Source organism: Rhinopithecus roxellana, chromosome 3 (assembly GCF_007565055.1).
Source record: "Rhinopithecus roxellana isolate Shanxi Qingling chromosome 3, ASM756505v1, whole genome shotgun sequence".
NCBI lineage: Eukaryota > Metazoa > Chordata > Mammalia > Primates > Cercopithecidae > Rhinopithecus > Rhinopithecus roxellana.
In genome coordinates this window covers 68,990,764-69,013,926 of record NC_044551.1, presented here as the reverse complement: position 1 = coordinate 69,013,926, position 23,163 = coordinate 68,990,764, and the positions used below count along the sequence as shown (strand labels likewise).

The window sequence follows — 23,163 nt, the reverse complement described above, 5'->3', positions numbered from 1 at the left end:
TTTCCTGTTGAGAGGGGGGACTGAGAGACAGGACTAGCTGGATTTCCCAGGCAAAGAATCCCTAAGCTTAGCTGGGAAGGTGACTGCATCCACCTTTAAACACAGGGCTTGCAACTTAGCGCACACTGGACCAGACCAATCAGGTAGTAAAGAGAGCTCACTAAAATGCTAATTAGGCAAAAATGGAGGTAAAGAAATAGCCAATCATCTATCGCCTGAGAGCACAGCAGGAGAGACAATGATGGGATATAAACCCAGGCATTTGAGCCAGCAACCGCTACCCTCTTTGGGTCCCCTCCCGTTGTATGGGAGTTCTGTTTTCACTCTATTAAATCTTGCAACTGCAAAAAAAAAAAAAAAAAAAAAAAAAAAAAAAATATTAGACTGGCTCTGTTACCAGGCTGTTTGCTTGGTCACCTTTTTCTGCTACTGGAGGTGGACAAGGTCTCTTCTGCACCATTATGAAACCATCCAAGGACTGTTCACCAGCTGACTGTGGCAGATTAAGCCTGACATCACATCAGGTCATTGAGGAAATCACTTTTTTCACGATTCTTTTTGGCCCAGAGGCTAGAACCAGGTTGACGCCAGTCTCCATGAATCAGCTTCCCAAACTATACACAGACTTTTTTGGAATGTGATAGCTCACCTGAAACAAATATGAAACCAAATTTTTGCCATGTTCTACTAAACAATACAGATACCTTAATTTTCTGTCAGCCTTGGGAATTTAAGTGAATAGGACTCTTTAAAATATAAAATATCTGCCTAATTGTAAACTCAAAATGAAGTTTACAAAGTTGGTTTCAAATGTGCTTCAAAAGAGGAAAAACACATTTTTACTTAATAGTTTTTAGACAGTTCCCATTTATGTACACAACTCTATTTCATAATTTTAATTCCTTTTACTAAAAAGGTTTTTTCTCATATCAAGCATGACTGATGCTCTACTATGCAATGCACATAATATTGTTTGTTATCTTTCAGATTTGTAATTTTCTGGGGCTGCCAAATGCTGACTAAATTATTTGTAGTAGTCAGCTCCCAGTGGGGTTTCTCCTTTTGAGTTCAGATGGGACAGCTATCTCTATATTTTCATTGTATTTGTGTACCATCTTTTATGCTTTATGTAATTTTAAACAGTATTTTATCTAGAACTGTATAAATCATAAAAACGACAAAATTTTAAACATGCAGTTAATAACCCACAAAAATAAAGTCAGCATAAGAGAAAGCAAAAATACCTGGTTTTTTTTAAGAGGAGAAGCAATTCTTTTTATATTCTTCTCTTTCTTTTTTTCTATTTTTTTGAATGGCAAGAATGTAGGTGGTTTCTGATGAAGCTCTTTCTCATGCAACTGGAAAGCTCACCCAGCTGAAAGGCTGGCTGTCTCTTAGTCACAAAGCTGAAAAAGTTTCCTAAGATTGAGAGAAAATGGGAATGTGAAGAAAGTCAAGAAAAATGAAGTCCACTTGTTTCCTGCTTGATGTTTATGCAGGTTTTAAAAAGATGACATTAGAGCAAAATTCTACAAGAAGTTCTGGGCTTTGCTGTTGATGTAAATTCAGCAGTTTGGCTCAGACAGGGTCTTGAGTGTGGTCTCATGAATTTGTTCTTCCAATGAAACTCACCTACCACCTCTGTGCCAGTCTCTGCTCCACACTTAGGACCTAACATTAAATTGGACAAGGTCCTTGCCCTCAGCGAGTGTTATTACATGGATGAGAAACTGTATTTCACCAGTTTTCCCTGGAATGTTCACTGTATGGAGAGTTGACTTACCCCAAATAAAATCCCAACAGACTAATTATAAATCAAAATATGTGAGAGCTGGTACAAACCCCTTCACAACTCATTTCCTACTTACCTCCCAGGCCAATTCCACTTACCCTGATCTAGTGCACCACTTCCATCATCGTTCCTCCCCCGATCCCTGGGGAGAATATATATATATATATTTGCTTATATACATGTTCTAAAATATAGATAGATAGATAGATAGATAGACAGATAGATAGATAGATAATTTAAGTCAGTACTTGCTATGCATGGAAAAAGAAGCTAATATCTAAACATCCAAATGACCTGTGCCTAGCACTGAGCTAGGTGTGGTTATCTCATCCAATGTAGACTATATAACGACTACAAGATAAGTATTTTTATGCTCATTTCATGTAATGCAGAAGTAGAAGCCTGTAGATGGTAAGTTGCCCAAAGTCATACAGCTAGCAAAGGGTGAATCCCAGATTCCAGGAGGCTTGTCTGATTTCAGAGGCCTTCCAATTCATGATCATAATCTCCTTATTAAGATCATCTTTCCCTCTTAGGTCAGTAGCAGTTAATTCTTTCTACTTATTCCAGGTGTCAACTACTTACTTAAGGTCATCTAATCTACCTGTCCCAAACAATTTTTCAAAAAAAAGTCAAACGCATTTCTTCCATTTGGTTTCTTAACCATGGAAAGAGCAGACATTTTCCCAACTTGGGGCATAATTTCTAGGATCTAAACATACTACAAGTTGGTTATTTCGTCATGGTCCCATTGAGCAAAAAAAGAAAAAAGAAATCATAATATTTTTTATTTTTTCCCTTCCTCCTTCCTTGCCTCCTTTCTTCTATTCTTTCTTGTTTCATTTCCTTTCTTCCTTCTATTCCTGGTTTACTAAGCACCATGAACTAGGCAAAGTGTCCTCATATCTTGGTGTAAAAAAACAAATGCATACATGTATTTATCAGGAAATAGGATATGTATAATAAAAGAAATACACTCAAAATATAGTTCCAGCCTAGATGAGGATGTGATTAACTCTATTCTGGAGAACATGGAGCCAGAAAAATTTTCACAAAGATGCTTGATCTAAACATTGAAGGATGAGTGAGCAAGAGAAAGGGTGGTTTAGGAAAAGAGGACAGAGTATGAAAAGCTTGGGGACATCTCTTGTGGCTGCAGATTCCTATATTAGTGACCATTATTACAATATCAGAAGAAGAAAGAGGATGTAGAAAGGTTAGAGCTGAGCAAATATTGTATTGCTATTGTCAAACACTGTATTGCTATTGGCAAAGTGTCCAAAACCAAGTATCCTGCTGCTCTTAGCACTGTTACAGTGAAAGGTGAGGCAGCTGCAGGAATGGCAGCAAGTCAGTCCATGTTGCTGGAATGGCTTTCCTCTCCTGGAAATTATGATATAAAGTGCTTAATATTTAAGAGAATAATTTCTGTTTGTTATAAAAATGTCAGTTGACATGGTGCAAATTAGAGCATGCTGTATTGCAGAGCATTTATTTTCTGGCAAATATCTGTTTATGTAGCTGACATTTCAAAATAAAATCTAAAAGTTACTTTTATGTCAGCGTTATCACTCTTGTCATAACTTTATATTTTATGGCTAAATAACAGTAGGTATCTATTTTGTAGGCTGTTGTAAATCAATTTAAGTAGGCAAGTTATGAAAATTATAGTAAATGACTCTATATCCAGAACATAATATATTGTATTTTCTTTAAGCCATAGTAATTTCCATTTTCTGGTAATGATAGACTAACTTGTTCCAGACTAGTTTTTTCACTGAGAGTAATTACAAAGTTCAACAAAATATAAGACATCTTTTGGAAGGGAATAGAGAGCTACCAAAGTAACAAGGACTTCGGAGGCCAAAAATATCAGAGAGAAGGCAAGGCCAAAGGAATGACCCCAATATTCAGTGTAGCTAAGTGGTGGACAAGAGGCTGAGAGCTGAGCAAATTATAGGGACAGGGTCTGTAGGGATCACCTAGGAGGATCCCTTGATTTTGGCTGATACCACCAAAGGGCTTAACTCTAAAAGTAGAGTTGAACTGGAAATAGACTAACACTCACAAAGATAGTGCTCAGATCATTTCAATTCTTGGTATAAATAAATAATCTGCATACCAAGAAACAAGATGATCTGGCCAAAAAAAAAAAAAAAAAAAAAAAAAATCCCAGGAAGAAATGGACAATGGAAACAGCCCCACATGGATCAACATATTGCTGCTGGGAGGCAGAGCTAGATGGTAGAAGAGAAGACTCCACCAATTGTGTCCCCCTGCAACACCAATTTAACAACTATCTATACACGAAAAAGCACCTTTATAAGAATCAAAAATCAGGTGAGCACTCACAATATGTGGTCTGGTTTTGGCTTCGTATCACTGAAGGAGGCACTGAAGAAGTAGGATAGTCTTGAATCACCAGTGCCACCCTTCCTCCATCCCCTGGCGAAATGGTGTGGTGTAAAGAGCATTTTTGTGCTTTGGGGAGAGGGAGAGCCAGCAACTGTGAGGCATTGAACTCAGTGTGCTTTCCTATTATAGCAGAAAGGAAACTGGACCACACTCAGCTGACACCTGTCTACAGAAGGAGCATTTAAACCAGCTGTAGCCAGAAGGGAACCACTGATCCCAATGGTCGGAACTTGAGTTCCCGAGAGGCTCGCCACTGCAGGTTGAACTGTTATGGGTCTCTAAATAAACTCAAAAGGCCGTCTAGGACACAAGCACTATAACTCCTAGGCAAGTTCCCATGCTGAACTGGGCCCAAAGCCAGAGGACTTGGTTGAGTGGGGAGGACATGTGATCTATTGAGACACCAGCTAGGGCAGCTAAGGGAGTGCTGGCATCACCCCTCCCCTAACCCCAGGCTGCACAGTTCATGGTCCAAAAGAGATCTCTCCCTCCCCTTTAGGAGTAGAGAGGGTAGAGTGGGAAGCACATAGTCTTGCTTCCTGGATACCAGCTCAGACACAGCAGGACAGGGACAGGACAGCCCTCAGAGTTGTGAGGCCCCCATTCCAAGCCCTAGTTCCTGGATGACATTCCTAGACACACCCTTGGGCCAGAAGGGAATCTGTTACCTTTAAGGGAAGGACCCAGTCCTGGCAACATTCATCACCTGCTAACTAAAGAGACTTTGGGCCCTGAATAACCAGCAGCGATACCTAGATACTACATCAAGGGCCTTGGGTGAGACTCAGACTTAGTGGCTTCAGGTGAGACTTGGCACCTTCCCGCCTGTGGTGGTTACGAGGCAAGACTCCTGCTTGAGAAAAGCAGAGGGAAAAGTAAAGAGGACTCTGTCATGCACCTTAGAGACCAGCTTGGTACCTAAGGTGACAGATAAGTGGGCTTTTGAGTTCCTTGATTTCAGGATTTGGCCCCTGGACAGCATTTATGGACCAAGCCCCAGGGCCATGAGGGATCACAGGCAGTAGCCAGGAAGTGGTTAAAGCAGGCCTTGGGTGAGACCCAGTACTGTGCTGACTTCAGGTCTCACCCTGTGGTGGTGGCTATAGGGGTGCTTGTGTCACTCCACCCCCAGCTCCAGGTGGCTCAGAACAGAGAAAGACTGTTTGTTTGGGAGAAAGTAAGGGAAGAGAATGAGAGTCTCTGCCTGGTAATCCAGACAATTCTCCCAGATCTTGTCCAAAATCATCAAAACAATAGCTGCATGAGTCTGCAGGACCACAGCATTACTAGGTTTGGAATGCCCCCTAAAACAGATACAGTTTAGATCACAACACCCAAGTACCTTCAAATATCTAGAAAGCCTTCCCAAGAAGGATGGGTACACAGAAGCCCAGACATGGAAGACTACAATAAATACCTAACCCTTCAATGCCCAGACACAGATTAACATCTACAAGTATCAAGACAATCCTAGAAATCATGACTTCATCAAGTAAACTAAATAAAGCACCAAGAACCAATCCTGGAGAAAAAGAGATATCTGGCCTTTCAGACAGAGAATTCAAAATAGCTGTTTTGAGGAAACTCAAAGAAATTCAAGATAACACAGGGAAGTAATTCAGAATTCTATCAAAGAAATTTAACAAAGAGATTGAAATAATTAAAAAAGAATGAAGCAGAAATCCTGGAGCTGAAAAATGAAACAGGCATACTGAAGAATGTATTAGAGCCTTTTAATGGCAGAATTGATCAAGAAGAAAGAATTAGTGAACTTGAAGACAGGCAATTTGAACATACACAGTCAAAGAAAACAAAAGGAAAAGTAATTAAAAAAAAATGAAGCACACCTATAAGACCTAGAAAATAGCCTCAAAAGGGCTACTGCCCTTAAAGCAGAAGTAGAGAAAGAGATGGGGGTAGAAAGTTTATTCAAAGGTATAATAACAGAGAACTTCCCAAACCTAGAGAAAGATATCAATATCTGAGTACAAGAAGGCTATAGAACACCAACTCTGTCATGCACCTTAGAGACCAAGCAATTTAACCCAAAGAAGCCTACCTCAAGGCATTTAATAATCAAACTTCCAAAGACCAAGAATAAAGAAAGGATCCAAAAAGCAGCAAGAAGAAAGAAACAAATAACATACAATGGAGCTCCAATACATCTGGCTTTTCAGCAGAAACCCTATAGTGCAGGAAAGAGCGGCAAGAAATATTTAAAGTACTGAAGGAAAAAAAAACACACAAAAAAAAACCCGTTTACCCTAGAATAGTATATCTGGTGAAAATATCCTTCAAACATGAAGGAGAAATAAAGCCTTTCCCAGACAAACAAAAGCTGAGGGTTTTTATCATTACCAGACCTAGCCTATAAGAAATGCTAAAAGGAGTATTTCAATCAGAAAGAAAAGGACATTAATGAGCAACAAGTAATCACCTGAAAGTAAAAAACTCACTTGGTAATAGTAAATATACCAAAAAACACAGAATACTATAACACTGTAACTGTGGCATGTAAACTACTCTTATCCTAAGTAGAAACACTAAACGATGAACTGACAAATCAATAACTACAACAACTTTTAAGACATAGTACAATAAGATATAAATAGAAACAACAAAAAGTTAAAAAACGGGGACAGAGTTAAAGCACAGAGTTTTTATTAGTTTTCTTTTTGCTTATTTGTTTGTTATGCAAACAGTGTTAAGTTGTTATGAGCTTAAAATAATGGGTTATAATATAGTATTTGCAAGCCTCAAGATAACCTCAAACCAAAAAACATACAATACATACACAAAAAATAAAAGTAAGAAACCAAATCATATCACCAGAGAAAAATCACCTTCACTAAAAGGAAGACATTAAGCAAAGAAAAAAGACAGGTAAGATCACAAAAGAACCAGAAAACAACTAACAATATGGCAGGAGTAAGTTCTTACTTCTGAATAATAACATTGAAAGTAAATGGACTAACCTCTCCAATCAAAGACATAGGGTGGCTGAATGGATGGAAAAACAAGACCCAATGATCTGTTGCTACAAGAAACACACCTCCTCTATAAAGCCACACATAGAATGAAAATAAAAGTGATGGAAAAAGATATTCATGTCCATGCAAACTAAAAAAGAGCAGGAGTTGCCATCCTTACATCAGACAAAATAGATTTCAAGAGAAAAACTTTAAGAAAAGACAAAGACAGTCACTACATAATGATAAAAGGGTCAATTCAGCAAGAGGACACAACAATTTTAAATATATATGTACCCAACACTGGAGCACCCAGGTATATAAAGCAAATATTATTAGAGCTAAAGAGAGAGAGACACTAATATAATAATAGTTGGAGGCTTCAACACTCTACTTTCAGCATTAGGCAGATCTTCAGGCAGAAAATCAACAAAGAAACACTGGATTTACTCTGCACTATAGACCAAATGGATCTAACAAATATTTAGAGAGCATTTCATCCAAGAACTACAAAATACACATTCTTTTCCTTAGCACATGGATCATTCTCAAGGACAGACCATATGTTAGGTCACAGAACAAGTCTTAAAACATTTCAGAAAATTGAAATTATATCAAACATCTTCTCTGACAACAATGAAATAAAACTAGAAATAAATAACAAGAGGAATTTTGGAAACTATACAGATGAATGGAAATTAAACAATATGCTACTGAATAACCAGTGGGTTAATGAAGAAATTAGAAAGAAAATAGAAAATTTTCTTGAAGTAAATGATAACGGCAACACAACATATCAAAACATATGGGATACAGCAAAAGTGGTACTGAGAGGGAAGTTTTTAGCTATAAGTGCCAACATCAAAAAAGAAGAAAAATTTCAAATAAACAATCTTATGGTGCATTTTGAAGAACTAGAAAAGCAGGAGCAATCAAACTCAAAATTAGTAAAATAAAAGAAATAAAGTTCAGAGCAGAAACAGATGAAATATAGAAAACAATACAAAAGACCAATGAAACAGAAAGTTGTTTTTTTGAAAAGTTAAAGAAAATTGATAAACATTTAGCCAGACTAAGAGAAAAAGTGAGAAGATTCAAATAAATAAAATCAGGGATGAAAAAGGAAACATTACAACTGATACTGCAGAAATTCAAAGGCTCATTAGTGGCTACTAAGAGCTACTATATGCCAATACATTGGAAAATATAGAAAAAAATGACAAATTCCTAGATACATACAACATACCAAGAATGAACCAAGAATCAATCCAAAACGTGAAGAGACCAATAATAGGTAATAAGATAGAAGCTGTAATAGAAAGTCTCCTAGTAAAGAAAAGCCTGGGACCTGATGGTATCACTGCTGAATTCTACCAAACATTTAACCCCTTTAACATTTAGGAAAAAAAAAAAAAAAAAAAAAAAGAGCACAGCTCGCTGTCACACTCATTTAACTTTACATAAATACTCTCTTTGAGGCTGAAGCAAATCTGACTGATTTTCAATATGAAAATAAAATATAAAAACTGTTTTTAGAGTTATTTCTAAACAGAACTAACATCAGAATCATCAGAATCATCAAAATAATCTATTTAGGAAAAATTGGATTCATCAAATAAATCTTCAGCCAAGTATTTGAGAACAATGTTAATGTCACACAGAGGAATGCTACATTTTCTAGGATATGACATCTCAGCGATTGAGAATTACTGTATTTTGTGAATAAAAAACATCATTACTAAAAACAGAATGGTATAAATCGGGTGATGTCTTTTGTTTCCAAAGTCGATATACTAGGGCAATATGAAAATAATAGTAAAAGTGAGATATTTCATGGCAAAGTTATCTTGGGGTAAATGCTGCAGCCACAAGTGCTGCTGGCAAGTATCATCGGGAAAATGGGAAAAGGGTTAAAGAAGAACTAATAACAATCCTACTCAAACTATTCCGAAAAATAGAGAAAAAGGGAATATTTTCAAACTCATTCTAGAAGGCCAGTATTACGCTGATACCAAAACAAGACAAAGACACAACAACAACAACAAAAGAAATCTACAGGCCAATATTTCTGATGCACACAAAAATCCTCAACAAAATGCTAGCAAGCTGTATTTGACAATACATTAAAAAGGTCATTCATCATGACCAAGTGGGATTTATCCCTCAGACACAAGGATGGTTCAACATACATAAATCAATCAGTGGGATTCATCTTATCAATAGAATGAAGGACAAGAACCATATGATCATTTCAATTGGTGCTGAAAAAGCATTTGACAAAATTTAACATCCCTTCATGATAAAAACCTTCAAAAAACTGGATATGGGAGAAACATACCTTAACATAATAAAAGCCATATACAACAGACCTACAGCTGGTATCATACTTAATGCAGAAAAACTGAAAGCCTGTCTTGTAACATCTGGAACATGACAAGGATGTCCACTTTCACCACTCTTATTCAATACAGTACTGAAAGTCCTAGCTAGCACAATCAGACAAGAGAAAGAAATAAAGGGCATCCAAATGGGAAAAAAAGAAGTCAAAATGTCCTTGTTTGCAGGTGATATGATCTTACATTTAAAAAACATAATGACGCCACCAAAAAACTATTAGAACCGATAGACAAATTTAGTAAAGTTCCAGGATACAAAAGCAACATACAAAAATCAGCAGCATTTTTATATGCCAACAGTTAATTGAAAAAGAAATCAAGAAAGTAATCCCATGTACAATAGCTGTAATAAAACACCTAGGAATAAACTTAACCAAAGAAGTGAAAGATTTCTATAATCTAAACTACAAAACATTGCTGCAAGAAATTGAAGAGGACACCAAAAAATGGAAAGATATTCCATGTTCATGAACTGGAAGAATCAATGTTGCTAAAATGCCTGCACTACCCAAAGCAATTTACAGATTCAATGCAATCTCTATCAAAATACCAATAACATTCATCACAAAAATAGAACAAATAACTTAAATTTTATGTGGAACCCAAAAGACCCAAATTTGTCAAAGCTATCCTAAGCAAAAAGAACAAAACTGGAGAGGAATCATATTACCTGACTTCAAATTATACTATACAGTTATAGTAACCAGAAGAGCACAGTACTAGCATAAAAACAGACACATAGATGAATGGAACAGAAAAGAGAACCCAAAGAACAAAACCATCTACAGTGAACTCATTTTCAACAAAGGTGCCTAAAACATACACTGTGAAAAGAACAGTCTCTTCAATAAACAGTGTTGGGAAAACTGGATATCCATATGCAGAAGAATGACACCAGAACCCTTTCTCTCGCCATATACAAGAATCAAATCAAAATAGATGAAAAACTTAAGTCTAAGCCTTCAAACTATGAAACTACTACAAGACAATTTTGAGAAAAATATTCAGGGCATTGGCCTGGGCAAAAACTTCTTGAGTAATACCCCAAAAGCACAGGCAACCACAGCAAAAAATGGACTAATGGAATCACATTGAGTTAAAAAGCTTCTGCACAGCAAAGGATACAATCAGCAAAGGGAAGAGACAATCCATAGAATAGGAGAAAATATTGGCAAACTACCCATCTGACAAGGGATTAATAACCAGAATATATAAGGAACTCAAAAAATATATAGCAAAAAAACATAATAATCCAATCAAAAAATGGGCAAAAGATTTGAATAGACATTTCTCAAGACATACAAATGGCAAACAGGCACATGAAAAGGATCTAAACATCATTGATTATTAGAGAAATGCAAATCAAAACTACAATAAGATATCTTCTCACCCTAGTTAAAATGGCTTATATCCAAAAGACAGGCAACAACAAATGCTGGTGAGGATATGGAGAAAAGGGAGCCCTTGTACACTGTCGGTGAGAATGTAAATTAGTACAACAACTATGGAGAGCAGTTTAGAGTTCTTCAAAAAGCTAAAAATAGAGCTACTATATGATCCAGCAATCCCACTGCTGGATATAGACCCAAAAGCAAGGAAATCAGTATATTGAAGAGATATCTGCACTCCCACGTTTGTTGCAGCACTGTTCACAATAGCAAGATTTGGAAGCAATCTAAGTGTCCATCAACAGATGAATAGCTAAAGAAAATGTGGTACAGATACACAATAGAGTACTATTCAGCCATAAAAAAGAGTAAGATCCTGTCATTTGCAACAACATGGATAGAACTGGAGATCATCATATTAAATGCAATAAGCCAGGCACAGAAAGAAAACATTGCATGCTCTCACTTATTTGCAGGGTCTAAAAATCGAAACAAGTGAACTCATGGACATAGAATTCATAGAGAAGAATGGTTACCAGAGGCTGGGCAGGGTAGTGGGAGAGGGTGTGGGAAGGAGGGTAAATGGTTAATGGCTACAAAAAAATTAGAAAAAATAAGTGTCTATAGTCAATAATTTAATTGTACATTTAAAATAACTAAAAGAGACTAATTGGATCATTTGTAACACAAAGGATAAATGCTTCAGAGGATGAATACCCCATTCTCCATGGTGTAATTGTTATGCACTGCATGCCTGTATCAAGACATCTCATGCACCCCATAAATATATACACCTACTATGTACTTACAAAAATTAAAAATTAAAAGATATTGCTTGCTGGTACAAGAAACAGAAGTTAAAATAACCATGATTCATATATTCAATAACTAGAAAATGTGATAGAAAACTCCAGCAGATAAATTGTTTTATGGGAAACTGTAATAATAAAAAATGTGAAAATCTTCAAACTAAAATACAATAACTGAAACTCTGAGCTTAAAGAGAGGTTTAACAACAGGTTGCACAGAGTTGAATAGAGGGTTAGTAAAATGGAAGATAAGTTAGAAGAAAACATCCAGGCTAAAGGACAGAGAGAAGATAGAATGGAAATACAGAAAGAAGTATAAAAGACGTATAAGACATGATGTTAAAAATCCCACAAATGTAATATAATTATTTGTTAGAGAGAAAAGAGAGAGAATAAGCTTAAGAAAATATTTGAAGTAAAAATTTTCCAGAATTAATAGAATATATCACATCTTTGGTTCAAGAAGTGCTATGAACCTCACACAGGAGAAACATGAAAAATAAACCACACACACTTATTTACATTTTGGTAAAACTGCTGAAAACTAAAGAAAATGAGAAAATCTGAAAAAGCAGCCAGAGAAAAATCACAGATTACTTTCAAAGGTGCAACAATATGACAGATGACTTCTCAGAAACAGCAGAAACCAAAAGCAATACAATGACATTTTCAAAGTTGTAAAAGAAGATGTGTGCAATCAAGAATTCTATACCCAGCAAAAATTATTTGAAAGTACAAGTAAATAATTACATTTTCATGAGAAAAAAAATGTAGAATCTGTCATGGTCTGACCACTTCTACAGGAAGTATTAAAAAATGTTATTCAGGGAGACAGAAAATTTTTCCAGTTGGAAGCATGAAGATAACAGGAAGAAATAAAGAGCAGCAGAAAGGGTAAATACATAGATAAATCTAAATATATTGATACATAAAATCAATGTATTATAAAACAACAAATCACACGTTGTAGGATTTAAACTATATCTGGTATAACACATGGAAACACTAGCACAAAAGGCAGAATGTGCCTACATGAAGTTAAAGTGTTCCAAGGTTCTCATATTGTACAGAAAGTGATAAAGGTTTAATTTATATTAGGCTTTAATAAGTCAAGGGTGTATGTTATAATCTTTAGAGTAATGACCGAAAGAATCATTTCTGAAAGCTAACTAACAAGGTAACAGAAAAAAGTGAATAATAAGCAATCATTAATCCAAAAGGGCAAGAAAGAAAAGAAAAAGGAACACAGAACATGTTGGAGAAACAGAAAACAGATACTAAAATTGTAGTTTAAAAACAAATATATACACGAATTACATGAAAACATATAGACTAAATGCTCAAATGAAAAAGATTGTCAAAACTAGGTTTTAAAAATAATTGTACATTGCTTATAAGGAATATACCTGAAATATAATATCGGTAAATTGAAAACAAAAGTTTGTGGATAAAAGATATACCATACACACCTTAACAAGTACAAAACGGAGCTACACTGAAAGCAAATGAAATAAAATCTTCTAAAACATTTCTAGAGGTTAGAAAAAGGACATTTCATTGCTAAAAGGGTAACTCCATGAGAAAACAATTATAAGTGCAAAAGCAATTAACAGAGCCTCAAAATATAGAAAGCAAAAATTAGGAGAAATAAAAAAAGAAAGAATAAAAAGGGTAATCATAAAGGATATTTTGATATTTAATTTAAAAGGGAACTCAAGAGGATATTTTAATATACTTCTCTCAACAAATCGTCTATGATTTGGTCTAGCTGACCAAAAATGTCAGTAAAGATATAGACGATTTAAAAAATATGATTAACTGACTTGACCTAATCGACATATAAAGAATATATAGAGAACTAAACAATTCTAAAATACATTCTTTTCAAGTATATAGAGAACATTTGTCAAAACTGACCATATGTTGAACTTAAAATACACAAAAATTTCAAAGGATTAAAATAATAGAAAGGATATTCTCTGAGCACAGAATTAAGCCAGAAATCAATAACACAAAGATAACTTGAAATTCTTTGCATATTTGAAAATTAAGCAATACATTTCTAAATAAGCTATAAATCAAAGAAGATATCAGAATGCTTAAATCCTATAATGATGTGAAAGAAAACTAAGCTCTCAAATATTTTTATAACTAACAGTTTACCAAAATCCTGGGTATTCTTTCTTTAAAAGACTTTTGCGCCATCCTTCTCTTTCTATTCCTATTCTACTACCAGCACATCTCACATTTATCAGTAATTGAGATATTGCTATGTGCTAAACACTGTGTTATTTCATTTTACCTTCACTACAGATCTATGAGGGAAGTAATATTATTCATACCTGTTTTGAAAATGATGAAACAGGCTCAGAGATATTAAATAACTTCCCCAAGGTGTTAAGTCCAAAAGCATCAAAGCTTGAATTTGAACCTACTGTCAGACCCAAAGCCTATAGCTGCATGCAGGTAGGATCTATGTCTGTACTGCTCACTACTGAATCTCCAGTACTTAGTTCAATGTCTTAAATGCAACAAATACTTGCCTCAGAACGATTTTGACTGCAAGTAATAGGATACCTTACAATAAGTGTTTATGATCTCACATTACATTTCCAGAGGTAGGCGACTTCAAGATGGTTTTAGTGGTTTAACATTCTCACCAAGAACTAGAAAGAAACTACCCATCATTCTACCTCAGTGTCCTCAGCACATATCTCTCATACGGTTGCATGATGGCTATACCATCTGAAGCATCACATTCTCACACAACCTCATTTGAAGACTAGACAAATTTTGGGTGAAATCTTTCCCATTTGTTTTCCTTCTTCTTCTTTTTCTTTTTCTTTATATCATGGAAAAAATATTTCCCCCAGTCTCCCCAGCAGTCTTCCCTTGTATTTCATTGACCAAATTCAATCTTATGGCCTCCCCTAAACCAAACACTGGCAAAAGGGAATGGAATTATAATTATTGGCTTTGTCTAAGCTACCTTCCCTGGGGGCTATTTCCACTCAACATCTGAACAAAATAGGGGTTCTCTTAGCAAGGAGGAAGAGGACATAGCTGTTGGATAGCCATCTATAGTGTCTCTCATGGTACTCAATAAATTCTTACTGAACAGGCATAGAAGTCTTCACCACTGAGCTACACTGCATTCTGGAATAACAGAAAGGATATCTGGCCTGGTCTCCCTGACACACCAGAGCTTATACAGCAATAGGCCAGCCCAGGCCAGAAAGAATTCCAATAGAAAGTTCAGCTTAGCAGAACTGCACCTGGCAGATGTCTTAATTCAGTGGTCAAATCCAGACAAGGGTAGAAGGGTGCATGCTGTGCTCCATTCTCAGAAAACTGCTTGTCATCTGTAGACTGCCTCATTCTCTTTCATGGCTTTGCCCAGAATGTCTCTATCCCTTCCGCTCATATTGTCCATTTGACAAATTCTTGTTTTTTTTTTTAAAGATACAGTTCAAAAGTCACCTCCCCTAAGAAGCCTTTCTTGATAGTGGAAATCCTCTCTGTTCTCTATGGTACTCTAGTTCAGCACTTATCACATTATAGTGTACATGCTCCTTTAGCCTTGAGTTCACAAGGCAAATAAAAAAAAAATATTGAGCCCTATAATCAGAGTAGGAAAGAGTATGAAAATATGAACCTATTATCTTTAACTAAATTTTTAAATTACAATAGAAATAGTGAGTTTACTGTAAATAAAATTAAGTAAGGGTAAGTAAAATAGGAATTTCATCCTATTTCATCCAGTTTCATTCCCCAGTGGTAATTTCTGATAATAATTTGGAGTATATTCTACTGAAGACAAAGATACAAATAAGCACATCACTTTTGGGAAATAAAAAATTTTACTCAGTAAAAATTCTACCCTAGGTTTTTATCCCAAATGGGGAAAAATACTCATTAAGAAATAAATACCTTGCAAACACACACACACAAACACACACACACACACAAACACACACACACACACAAACACACATCCTTGTTCATGTTGGTGTTCCTCTTGGAATTAGTCCTACATATTTTTCTCCCCCTTGATATAAAGAGATTTAGAATTCCCTTGCATTTGGCTACCATGCATAGGAAAGTCTATGGTTAAGCTAGGAAGTATTGTTGGTAACTGACTTCCTACTTAGTCCTCTCCGGTGCTCCTTTTATATATTAGTTTTGTGTGGCTGCTGTAAAAAATTACCACAAACCTGGTGGCTTAAAACAACAGAAACTTATTGTCTCACAATTCTCAGGGCCCAGAAGATCAAAATTGGGTTGTTGGCAGGGCTGTGCTCCCTCCATAGGCTCTAGGGCAGATTCTGTTTTTGCCTCTTTCAGCTTTGGGAGTGGTTAGTATGACTTGGTGTTTCTTGGCCTGTGGCTGCATCCTTCCAGTCTCTGTCTCTCTGGTCACATTGCCTCCTCCTCTTCTGTCTGTTAGATCTCTGGGGTGTGTCTCTTACAAGGATACTTATCATTGAATTTAGCACCCTCACCCTACCATAATCCAGGATGATTTTATCTCAAGATTGTTAACTTAATTACATCTGCAAAGACCCTTTTGCCAAATAAGATAACAGTCACAGGTTCCAGGAATTAGGACATGTCTTCTTGTATTTAACACCATTAAATACACTACATTTTAGTAATCAGGTAAGGAAAATGAAACAAAATTTTTAATAAACTGACAAAGAAATATGCATTGGTTAGGATGCTTTTAGTGACAAGCAAACTTAAAGTTGAAGCTTCCACTTAAGTACATAAGCAATAAAGCAATTTATCATCTCACATTAAAAGAATTCCAGAGGTGGGGCAGTGCTCAGGCTGGTTAATTTTGTGGCTCAACAATGTCATGAGAAGATCCAGGAATGTCCCACCTTTTCTTCAGACTAGGTCCCTGTAAGCCATCTTAGAATATCACATCCTAATGACAATATCCAGAAGCAGAAAAAGGAACCCATTTCTTCCCATTGCCTCCTTTTTAACAGTGAGGAAACCTTTCCCAGAGCTCCGCCACTCATTCCAGTAGATTCCCTTCTCATATCATTGGCCTGACAAGATCCTATGTCCTGCCTAACTAGTGACTGGCGAGGAGGATGGGGTCTTCATGATGAGTCAGACCAATCCCTATTGAGGGGATGAGGACCACCCCTCCTGAAGCAGATGGCTGCACAAGATCAGAGTTCTATCCAAAAAAAGGAAGGAGGAAATGGCGGTTGGGCAGGCACTCAACAATGCCTGCTTCAGAATGAATAAGATTATGAAAGGAATATTGCATAGACATTTGCTATTATTACAAACAAGGCATCTGTGTAGATATGAATAGGTGCACCTTATATTTTTCTCTCTTCTTTAGCACCATCTATGTAATTATAGGTTATATATAATGTTTTGCCAAGAACTTTTTGTTAGTGTCTGTTTTGTCTTACCATATCGCTATCTATAATTTTTAAAACAGTACATGATAAATTTTAAGATCACCTGTAATCCTAGCATTTTGGGGGATAGAGGCGGGTGGATTGCTTGAGCCCCAGAGTTCGAGTCCAGCCTAGGCAACATGGTGAAACCTCAACTCTACAAAATATACAAAACTTAGCCAGGCATGGTGGTGTACCTGTATTCTACTCAGGAGGCTGCAGTGGGAGAATTGCTTGAGCCTGGGAGGGAGGCTGCAGTGAGCCCAGATTGTGCCACTGTACTCCAGCCTGCCTCAAAGAAAAAGTCATATTTTGTTTATTTAAAGGAGTACAAATTTAGTGGTTTTATATTTATATTTATCATCTACTAGATGCAGGAGATTTAAATTTGCTCTAATTCATTTAATATATCAATGCCTGCAAAAGAAAAAGAATTTGTTTTCTGGTGAAGATAGTAATTTTTTAAAATCCAAAATATTAACAATAAGTAAGAAAACAGAGGCCGGGCGTGGTGGCTCAAGCCTGTAATCCCAGCACTTTGGGAGGCCGAGGCGTGTGGATCACGAGGTCAGGAGATCAAGACCATCCTGGCTAACATGGTGAAACCCCGTCTCTACTAAAAATACAAAAAACTAGCCAGGCGAGGTGGCGGGCACCTGTAGTCCCAGCTACTCGGAGGCTGAGGCAGGAGAATGGCGTGAACCTGGGAGGTGGAGCTTGCAGTGAGCCGAGATCGCGCCACTGCACTCCAGCCTGGGTGACACAGCGAGACTCCGTCTCAAAAAAAAAAAAAAAAAAAAAAAAAAAAAGTAAGAAAATAAAAACAACCAAGCTTCCTGAATAACCTTAGATAGAGCCACCTATCCACTCTGGACCACTTGAACATCTCTGGACTATATTGTAAGGAAGAAAGAACAGTTTATCTTGTTTGAGCCATTGTATTTTAGAGCCTATTATAATGGCTTTTGGGGAAGGAGGTACAATTAGGGGGTCTGATTTTGTGATGAGAACCTGAAATTTAGAATTTTATATAAAATCTATAGGTCTTTAAAAGTATTCATTGTTAATTGAATATTATTTGAAGCTCTGTTTAGGTTAAAACAATATGTCAGTGGATTACCACTGTCCCTGTGGCATTGTCTCTTGTCTCTAACATTTCTTGGCTGTGTGATTAGATGATTCTATGTTTGTGCCTTCTGTTTCCCTCTACTACAGGTGCAGTACTATTTTCAGGGAGGGAGAGAAAGAATCCCCAGCTAATATTTGAAAGGAGGATGGAAGGAAAGATGCAGACTCTATGTCACTTATTTAGTACCTTGTAGAGAAACTAATTTATCAGATGAAACCACTACAAAGCACTCAGCTCCTGAAGGTAAGGTTATGGTAGATCATGACATCTAGAAATATATCCATCAGTTAAAAGTCCACTGAGTGAATTAAATGAGTTAATACATGTAAGATCTTCACATTGCCTGGCAAATAGCAAATACACATTTAAAGTAGGATATTAGTATTATGGTGCTTGTGCAACATCACAGCTAGTTAGTGGAGTGACAGAGAGGCTTCCTAAAACTGACCTTCTGTGCTTCAACTTCAACTTGTTCACCTATTTTTCTTTGTCTTTTTGTTCTATATTCTTTGAGATTTCCTTGATTCTTCTATGTGACTAATTCTACCTTAGTCATGTTCATCATTGGATTCAGCTTTTTAAAGATTTTTTTTTGTTTTGGCAATCTTATTTTTAATTTTCAAGAATTTTTCTAGTGCTCTGATAGCTCATTTTTTAAGGCAGCCTATTCTTACATTATGGGTGCAATATTCTATCTTTTTATGAGGACATCAGTTAAAATTTTTTAAAGTTCTCTTCAGTTTCTTGTGTTATTTTTATGTTTTCCAGGGTCATCTGTTCTGTTTGCTCATTCTGGTCCTTTTCCTTTCTGCTATTAGTTTTCCTCAAATATTCTGCATTGGTCATTCATATTTATGGGTAAAAATCTAGTTTGATTAGTATAGGGAGTTAGCATGATTTTCCTCTGCAGCTACATGGGTCTTTTTCCCCAGCAGGCTTTTCCTAAGGGTTTCCTAAGCTTTGTGTAAGCACACTGGTTGTGTTGACAAACTTGACTTTTGGGTTTATGGATAGAGAACAGATAGGCAGCCTGAAGACATTCTCCAATTATTTTCTCTCCTCATCCCTCCCCATGGGGAAGGGGGAAAAGAGAGGTCTTAGGGCACTTCTGGCTCTTCTCTTTCTAGTTCCTCTTTAACAAACTTTCCCAGGCAGGTAACTCACATTCTTAATAATTAATTGTCAGGATTTATCCTACAGATAAACATGAGTGTTTCACAGACATTTTTTTCATCAATATGCAATGATATGCATACTTATTGGCTCTGATCCTTTTCTTTTACTAGTTTATTCCACTCTTATTGTTCAGATCCTATCTCTTTTTTACTTCTAGTAAGTCCTTTTAATGATCCAATGATGGCAGATACTTAAAGATAACTTTCTAAGGTATGTTCATCTACTTTTTTTATCTCTCTGTATAACTTTTTATATCATTTAAATGTACTTGGAAGTGTATGCTTAGCCTATTTTGATTAGTTTTTCCAATGAGTAATTTAAAAATATCTTTTCTCTATTGCCTTATTAAAATTTCTATTTAAGATTCAATTTCTCTTTTTAGTTTTATTTTAAGTGACACAGGATATTGTATACATTGTATAATGATATCCAGGGTCATCTGTTTTGTTTGCTTATTCTGATATTAAAAACATTTTTTAATTTGAAAAGCTGACAATGAAGAAGTATATGTTTGCTGATGTAGCTGATATTTGTAATACATAGAAAAGGGAAGCAGAAAAACATTCATTAGTTTTGTCTAATTGTGCCAATGACACTTAATTATAGGTTTCAGAGGTCCTGGGAGAGCTTCAAGCTCTATTTGAAGAGCAATTTAAAGGGTTATAAGGGGAGGGTTGATTTTTCCTTGATTTATTCACCACCACTTTCATACTAAATCTTTTGTACCCTCTCTCCCAAATTATTATGTTGAAATCCTAATCTCCAATGCGATAGTATTAGGAGGCAATCCTTTGGGAGGTAATTAGGTCATGTGGGTGGAGCCCTCATAAATGGGGTTTGTGTTTTTATAAAAAGGACTTCAGAGAGTTCTCTCACCTTCTCTGCCATGTGAGAATATTAGAAGATAGCAGTCTGCAGTCCGGAAGAAGGTCTTCACCAGAACCTGATCATGCTCGTGCCTTGATTTTGCACTTCCCAGCCTCCATAGCTGTAAGAAATAAATTTCTGTTGTTTATAAGTCACCTTGTCTATTTTAATCTTCTATAGCAGCCTAAACTGGGTATGACACAGCCCAATTTTATTTTAGAAGTAGAGCTGATAAAGTACTAATAAAATTAGAAGAAGGATGTAGAAAAGAACAGCTATACAGTTGAGAAGGAAGAAGTAAAATGACTGTTTGCTTTTCTTTAAATGAGTGCATCATCCTCCCATAAGGTCCAGCCTTCTTCCTCTGTCATAGAGGTCTCTGAACTTGATGGTCATGCACCCCTGTCAACAACAAATGCTTGAGAATATACCCCAATGTGGGTTTGTTTGTTTGTATGTTTATAAATCATATTCATGTAGTAGTGCCACACTAATACATTATGAATGTTAACATTTCAAAAGATTTTTGTGTGTGCATTGTATATTGTAAGAAGTAAAAAATTAGAAAAAAAGAGTATCTGTACACACTCTGATATATCTAGCACATTGTTCCTTGTACCCTTTCAATCAGATTCGTTAAGAGTATAGTGCTTTATCACAAAAATTGTAAAAATACACAAAAGTAGACACGAAAGCATTGTAAATCCCCATGCACTCATGACTCAGTTTTAATAACTGTTTATGGCCAATCTTATTTCATCTCTACCTCCCCAAATCTGACTCTCCTATGTTATTTTGAAGCAAATCTCAGATACAGAATAATTTTATTTTTAATACATCAAAATTACGTTATAGTCCACCTAATTAACATAAAAGAAAATGAGTGAAAGAAAAAATGCAAAGAAAAGGGGAAAGAAGGAAGGAAGAGAAGAAAGAGGCAAATAACCAATAAACCAACTAAAAAGGAAAGAAGAAATCATGAGGGAGTGAGAAACATAGTTTGCTATAATTTTATTCCTGTACATGCCAATTCAAATGAAGCAGCAAAATTTCGATTTGGTGCAAGCTAATTTGCTTTATTTGGAAACTGATCCCAGTTAGTACATATTTACCTTCAAAGAGTTAAGTTGTGCTGCAAACTCGTTCATTCCAATGCCTATGTGCTTCAAATACTTCTAGATGGAATTCAGACTCTGTGGGATCATTTGGTCCTACCCGGAGGGTGGTCATTATAGAACCAAAACCACCTTATTCTGGGTTTCCTTGTCACTAAAACAAACAAATAAAATAAAATCTGGCATTTTTCTGACCTATGGTTTTATTTTGTTTTGTTTTCACTGTAGCTAAAAGACTTCAATAATGATAGAAAAATGTAAAACTTCAGAAGATTAAATACCAGCACATAGCAGTGATCACATTTCACTTATAGAAGGATAATCAAATAACTTTCCTCCAACCTCAGACACAGACAATCATCTTCTAAGCTCACAAATACAGGACCCATTCTTGTGGGCGCTGGATGAAAAGACAGGTTTATCTTGTCCAAGGCCAAGGCTATTTTAATATTAACTGACCTTGGACTCTACCAACCTCCAGAGGGAGCCCTGTGGCAGCCAAATCTAAGGCTCAGCAGCAAAAGGGCCCAAATCAGTTCGAATGGCCAATGCAATGTTTATGTAGTGAGGCAATATTTACAATAAACACGACCCAAATGTTGGTGTTCAACGGGTTAAAGATCAATTGTACCAATTTCAGGCTCGAGAGCACCTTTGATAAGTAAGCAGTTTGGTGCTATGACAGTGTAGTCTCTTGAATCCACGGACAGGAGCAAGTAATCAAGTGAAACGATCTCTACCATTATTTGTATTTCCTATGTTTTTACAGATGGCAATTATGGGAATCCAGCCACCTGGGAAACTCTATGAGCTAAACACTGTAGTACATTGGGGTAGTAACATGGCTCTGAATAGCCACAAAAGCCTACCTTTGTGGAGGCTTTACAATATACACCATACGTAAGCGACTGTGAGATCATGAAACTCAACATTCTCATCTACAATATCTCTGATTGTGTATTAAGGAAGAGTAATCTGGAAAAAAAAAAAAAAAAAAAAAAAACCACTGCTTGATATAAAGGAGGAAGCGAGACCATCCTGGCTAACACGGTGAAACCCCGTCTCTACTAAAAATACAAAAACTAGCCGGGCGAAGTGGCGGGCGCCTGTAGTCCCAGCTACTCGGGAGGCTGAGGCAGAAGAATGGCGTAAACCCGGGAGGCGGAGCTTGCAGTGAGCTGAGATCCGGCCACTGCACTCCAGTCCGGGCGACAGAGCGAGACTCCGCCTCAAAAAAATTCATCAGCTTTCAACTATAATGATCATTTAATAATTCCTGTAGTACTTTGGGGATCATAGTGAGGCTAATCCCAGGGGCTCACAGTTTTCATATTTGCATTCTGTTAGGGGTCTTTAAACTTATTCTCTAAGAATGAGAGTGATAAATTCAGTAATATTGCTTTTTATTTATATAACATCTATCATTCCAAGCAGTCTAAAGGCGTTCAAAAAATGGATATACTTGCAGACTAGACATCACAAATGCTTTTGAAACATGGTAGGTTATTAACTAAACAAGCAACTCACTTGTGGACTAATTTTAAATGCATGTGTCCCTGCTTTTTGAATATGGTTCAACTGAGAAAAGAAAACCCTCCTCTAAACCTAATACCATTTAGCTTATTCAACCACACACTATGCTTTTTGAGGTACAAATTCTGACAATAAAATATCAATTTTTTGA

At 36.3% G+C, this 23,163-nt stretch overlaps 1 long non-coding RNA gene across 1 annotated transcript; it reads right to left on the bottom strand.

Moving 5' to 3' along the window:
• Window positions 1-1,269: 1,269 nt before the first annotated feature.
• On the bottom strand, window positions 1,270-21,627 carry LOC115896403. Its single transcript, XR_004056261.1, has 4 exons — window positions 21,477-21,627; window positions 20,374-20,485; window positions 1,891-1,934; window positions 1,270-1,419 (listed from the first exon to the last, which is right to left on the bottom strand). It is a non-coding gene; the product is annotated as an uncharacterized LOC115896403 (long non-coding RNA).
• Between the last annotated feature and the right edge of the window lie 1,536 nt (window positions 21,628-23,163).